Here is a 5,928-nt window from a genome sequence, read left to right as displayed (position 1 = left end):
GCCCCTTCCCCCCCGCCCTGCCGACCCATCCTGGGGCAGGGGGAGCACAGCCCGGACCCCGACCCGCGGGACCCCCTGAGCCCTGCGGGTCCCCCTGGGCATCGGGGTGTGCCGTCCCCCCCTCCGGGACACCCTGGGGATCGGGGTGTCGTCCCCTCCCTCCCCGGGACACCCTGGAGATCGTGGGGTGTCCTCCTGGACACCCTGGGGATCGGGGTGTGTCCCCCTCAGACACCCTGGGGATCGGGGTGCCTTTAGGAGCCCCTGTGCACCCCACTGACACCCTAGGGATCGGGATGTGTGTCCCCCAGGACACCCTGGGAATTGGGGTGTCCCCACCCTCCCCGGGACACCCTGGGGATCGTGGTGTGTCCCCCAGACACCCTGGGGATCGGGGTTCCCCGTCTGGGACACCCTGGGGATCGGGGTGTCCCCCCCCTCCTCCAGACACCCTGGGGATCGTGGTGTGTCCCCCCCCGGACACCCTGGGGATTGGGGTGCCTTTAGGAGCCCCTGTACACCCCACCGACACCCTGGCGATCGGGGTGTCCCCCCCCTCCCGGACACCCTGGGGATCAGGTTGTCTATAGCAGCCCCTACCCTTCCCCTGAGCACCCCACCAAGACCCCAGGGTTAATCTCCAGCCCATTCTGGTGGGGGGAGAAGGGGGCTGGAAAACGGGAGGCGATCTGGACTGGGGAGGTGGCCCCAAGCCTCCGGCCAGGGAGGACAGAGGAGCAAACCTGGAGTGTGGCCCAGCGGTCCTGGGAGTGCTTATAGCGGGGCTTTTGGCTAAAAAGAAAGGGGTTTCTGCCAAAAGGAGCTTTAACTTTTGAAATAAATCCTATTTTTTTGAATTAAAAAAAAAAAAATTTAAAATGTATATATTTGAACAAACCCTCAGCCCAACCAGCTGGCTACAAGCAGTTTGGGGAGGTTTCCTTGACACGCTCCTGCTTCTTCTCTTGATGAGGCACCCCAGGGACTTTGGGGGTCACGCCAGGCTCCCCAGGACTGTCACTCCTCGTGGCCACCCCACATGGGACTGAGCGGGGAATCAGCTCTCCCAGCGTGGCCTTGGGTGAATCCTTGAGCAGCCGTGCGGGACGGGGACCCGCAATCCTTCCTCCCGCTGCCTGCGTCTCCCGAGGAGACCTTGAGGCTTCGGGCGCTGCTGCTGCAGCCGGGGATCACAACAACCACCCCCGCGCGATCACGGCGCTGAGGAGTCCCGCGCCGAGGTCTGTCAGTGCTTACACCGTGCCCGGGCTCCGCTCCCCCGGGCGGTTGTTTGGGTCCAGGATCTCCGAGGTAAAAGCTGGGGAGCTGCTGCGTTAACCGGCCTCCGCGCAAATCCCTCCCAGGACCTGGCTAAGGGACTCGCAGCCTGTTTCACTGGTAACCCAGGGTGGCCACTGGGCCCAGCCGGGCCGGGTGTGATGCGGGGGCTGGATGAGACCCTGAAAAACCCTTCCCCGAGCGGCATCGGAACCGCAGCGCTGCCGGCTCGGTCTCCCAGCCGAGGCCCCACGGACAAAGCAGACGTGGGTGGGTTGGATGGAGGCGGCAGGACCCGGCGACTCGGGACACTGTAGAAACGGGCGCAAAAAGTTCCCGTTTGATTATTCTGCTGCAAAAGATGCATCTTCTGCAGCCCTGTCTTGAAGCCCGGCATGGTGGAGTGCACACGCATCTGCCTGCACGTGCATCTGCCTGCACATCTGCCTGCGTGTGCATCTGCCTGCGTGTGCAGCTCCTCCACCCGCATGTCCATCCCCACTGCGTGGCACCGCGGGCCCCCGGAGGCTCCCTATCGACCCTTTCCCAATCACCCACCCCCTCCGGGTGATGCCGGGTGTCCAGCACCCACAGACTTCTCACTACACGAGTCTGGGCTCCCCAGGTGGTGTTTCACAGCCCCCTCAGCCCCTTCTAAAACCAAACATGCCCGGCCTCAGCCCACCCGAAGGGCCTCGTGGAGGGAGAGTTTGGCCCCGGCGAAGGCTGCTTGGGCGTCAAGCAACCTCCCTCCTGCTCGGCCGCCTGTCGCGGGCTGGCGAAGTCCAGCCGGGAGCGAGTCGGGGAGAGCTGCTCCTGCTCCCGAGGGGCTGGTGCTGCGGTGGAAGCGCTGGCGGGGCGGTGGGCCAGGACGTGGCCTCCCCGCTGTGCCGAGGGAGGATGCTGGCCCGGCCGCTGCAGGGAGGAACCTTTGGAAAGTTCCCCGGCCTGATGGAAAGTTCTCTGGAGCCGCCTCACGCCTTGAGCATCGGGGATCTGCTCACCTCTGACAGGCCCCTGGGTCTCTGCTGACATGGGCGAGGGATCCTTGCCTTGCACAGACATGCCCCCCCCATGCAAATTAGAGGCAATTAAGAGAAGGCGGAAGAGGCCTGAGGAAGGCAGGAGGCTCCTGGAGCGGCGGTTCCCCCCCAGGGAGCCCCACCCGAGCGGCTGCAGCACAACACGCCAAGGACGCGACACCTGCCTGGGCCCTGCCGAGGACCGCGGGCGGTTCCTCTCACCGCATCCCCATCCCAGTTTAGACCAAGGGTCCCCCCCCCCCTCACCAAAACGCTCTCCCTGCCCCTTTGCCGCCGTCTCCTCGCTTCCTCCCACCCTGCATTCCTGGGAACGGCTCCCAGCCCCGGCGGAGTTCAGAAATCTTTTCAAGACGGCGGCTGGTGCAGCTGCGCTGGCGGGGAGCGGCGCGGCCCGGCTCGCTCGGAGAGTTGGGGTGACAATCCTCCGTGTGCACCCCACGGCTGCTCTGACCCGTGGGTGCTGCTGGAGCGACGAATCCCTCGGGATATCGGGTGTTGGCACCCTATGGTGTGCGGTCCAGCATCTCCAGGGATGGCAGCTCTGGAAACCATGAACTGGTTCCATCCAGCCCAGTGTCCTGTGGGTACTGGACCAGTAAGATGCTTCGGAGATGGGGGGTGAGAGCATCACGCAGCAGCGCTGGATGATGGACCCCTCCCCGGCGCCAGCACAGGGGTGTCACCGAGCTGTGCGGGATGTCGCTCATCCGAGGGCAGAGGCCACTGGGGCCAGCGGTGGGATCCCATTTATGGGGAAACTCAGCACCCGACAGCCCCAGCTGGCGCTGCTGCACCCGTGCACTTCCCCTGCAGCTCTTCCAGGTGCAGGAATGCCGGAGGATTGTTGTCGTTCCGCAGCCGTGTGCCCAGCCAGCGTGTCGGGTCACCGGCTCCGGCCGCAGGGACACGTTTCCAACAGGCTGCACCAGCTCCCCGGGTCCGGTTAGCTCCGAGCAGAGAGCTCCTGCCTTGCCATAAAATGCAAACAGAGCAGCTCTGCTTTATCTAACTCTTTATCGCTGTATTTAACTTGCTCATTTTATCTGCACTTGAATAATAATTAATCTCCCGGAGCAGGCAGGCCTGGCCCCATGGAAATGTGCCTTTCGTGCGGAGCGTGTTCGGCTCAGGGGACCTGCTGGAGCCGGGTGACTTTGCAGAGGGAGAGTTTTTGGCTGCTGCTCCCAGATCTTTCCCAGTGAAACTGGTGGTGCTGGTGCAAACGGCTGTTCGTCCCCTCCGATCTTGTCAGTGCTCAGACCTTCAGTGGCGTGGGCTGGGAGCCGATGCCCATCCCCTGACAAAATCCTCCAGGCTTTGATCTATGTGCTTCAGGACTTGAATAATTCCTGAGAACAGCTGTTACCGCCCATGTTTTCGCTCCCCCCCCTCCCAAAAAAAAAAAAGTTCCCGTTTTCGTGGGTAGTTCAGGGCACAACTGATTTAGTGTTGCTTTGTCACCTCCCGTCTCGCTGGGATTTACTGGTGCCCCCAGTGTGGGTACCTCAGTCCCCCCTTGCAGTGCTGGAGCCGAGGGCTCGCTGCTGCCGGTCGCCTCCCCATTGTTCGTTAGCACAAATCACTAATTTCAGGGCTGCTCTGACGCACACCCGCCGTCCCCCATCACCAAGGGACCGCGGTGGCAGCTCCCCAGAGCTGAGTCTCCAGCAAGACGCTCCTGTTCCCTGGGAGATGAGAAGCTCCCCGAGGTCTGGGGGCCACGACCAGCGTTTCCCGCTCGGCATCTCCACAATAAACCCCGTCAGCAGGATGGGGAAACCCCTCCTGGCCCCTTCCCAGGGGCTGTAAATCAGAGCAGGGCTGGCAAGGGTGACAGGCAGGGCTGGTGTTTGCTCCCCAGGGCTTGCCACAGCCCTGGCTACCCATCTCCGGGCTCGGGCAAAGCCATCTCTCTCCGTGGTGGGGCTGGGAGCAGCAGATCTATTTTGTGGTGGTTTCCCTGGTAGAGGGACTCGATATTCCCAGGGCGAGTGCCCAGACTATAGCTTGAAGCTTTAAATAGCTGAGCATAAATAAAGGTGGCAGCAGAAATAGCCTCTCCCAGGGCGATGCTGAGGACTGGGGGCACAAGGGTGAAAGAAACGGGCAGGGGGTAAAATCACGGGGTGCTGTCGCGGGGCTGGGGTGCAGCTCTGCCAAGAGGAGGGGTCCCTGCTGGACCCCCAAGCGTGCCTGCACCGGGGGGTGCTGCTTTGGCCCTTCCAGCCCACCCCAAAAAGCCTGGAGGGTTTTGTCAGGGGATGTGCATCGCCTGATGGGTGTTTTCTGGGGTGTTTTCCCAGCCTTTCCGCTGTGCCTGCAAGATCTACGAGGCCAATTTCAAGCGCCTTTCCATCTCCAGGCTCCTCTCGGGCTCTTCCGTAAATCAAATTGGGGATAAAATAGCATTCCAGGAAGGCAGCGGGCCGGCCCCGGCTTTCTGTGGGAAAAGCAGCAAACGCAGAGTGTCGGCGCTGGATAAAGCTGGGGAGATGTCAGGCTTCTGCTCTTTATAGCTCCAGGGCTGGCCTTTCCCAGCCAGCCCCGGGCACCCGCGCTGCCGGCCGCTCCCGGGGGATGGTGGGGCCGTGCCAGCCCGGCACCGGGGTTGGCAGCTGTCGGGGTTCAGGTGTTTTCGAGGGACCCCAGCGATGGGTTTTTGACGCGCAGAAAGCGGCACGCAGGGCTGCATCCCACCCTCGATGGGCAGGCGCCCTGGGTTCAGGGGGACCGGTTGGCTTTGCCACCTTGTTGGCTGTGCAAAGGTGGGGTTTATTTCCCCTGGATGGAAAAATAATCCCGGGTTTAGGTTTGTTTTCCCACGTCTCCTCCATCCCTGCATCCCGCACCCTCCCCTGGCCCTCCGCGGGACGAGGAGCCATCGAGCTCCCTCCTGCTGTCCCCAAACACATCTGGGATGGCAGGGCCCCGTGTCCTCGCCTTTGGGACGCAGCTTTGTGCTGGCTGATGAGCAGAAATTAATTCTGCAGCAATGAGGGGTGAAACCACAGCTCTAAAACTGCTTATCGAATTACAGGCGGCGATGCTACTCCCAAGATTATTTAATTGCGAGTGTTTTAGTGATGTGCCCGCAAACTGGGGTCACAACTCATCCACAACACTCTCATCTCACCCCGAAATGATGCGCACGGGGTTTCAGAGCTGCTATTTCAGTCTCTTTGCAAACTCAGGGCATATGGTTGACCCCGAGCCTGGCTTTAAAACCCACTTGGGCAGGTGGGATGAAGAGCTGAGAGCGTCGGGTTTGTTTGAGGAAGCGCCAGACGGAGCTCGGGAACGCTGAATCGCAGCATCGGAGACAGCAAAACATCCAGGGGCTGTTCACAACCGGCCTGAAGAGGAACCACCGGGTACACGGGGGAGCAAAAGGCTGAAACCTGCTCCCCCTCCTGTGAGCGTTACCCAAAGGCAGAACGAGTTAAATGTTGGGTCTTTCCGTCACACCACCGATTTCGGCATCGTTGCATGAAAATTAGTGGTAGGGTCTAAGAGCGTTTGCACAGAAGGGACTCAAGAAGAAATGGCTGAACGCTTTGTGTTACTGAGTGTGTTTGCTGACAGATGGTTACAGAAGAAATCTTTTATA

The sequence above is a fragment of the Athene cunicularia genome, unplaced genomic scaffold (genome assembly GCF_003259725.1).
Source record: "Athene cunicularia isolate RWA unplaced genomic scaffold, athCun1 chrLGE22_part1, whole genome shotgun sequence".
NCBI lineage: Eukaryota > Metazoa > Chordata > Aves > Strigiformes > Strigidae > Athene > Athene cunicularia.
The sequence above is the reverse complement of the archived record's forward strand: the minus strand, read 5'-3'. Positions refer to the sequence as shown.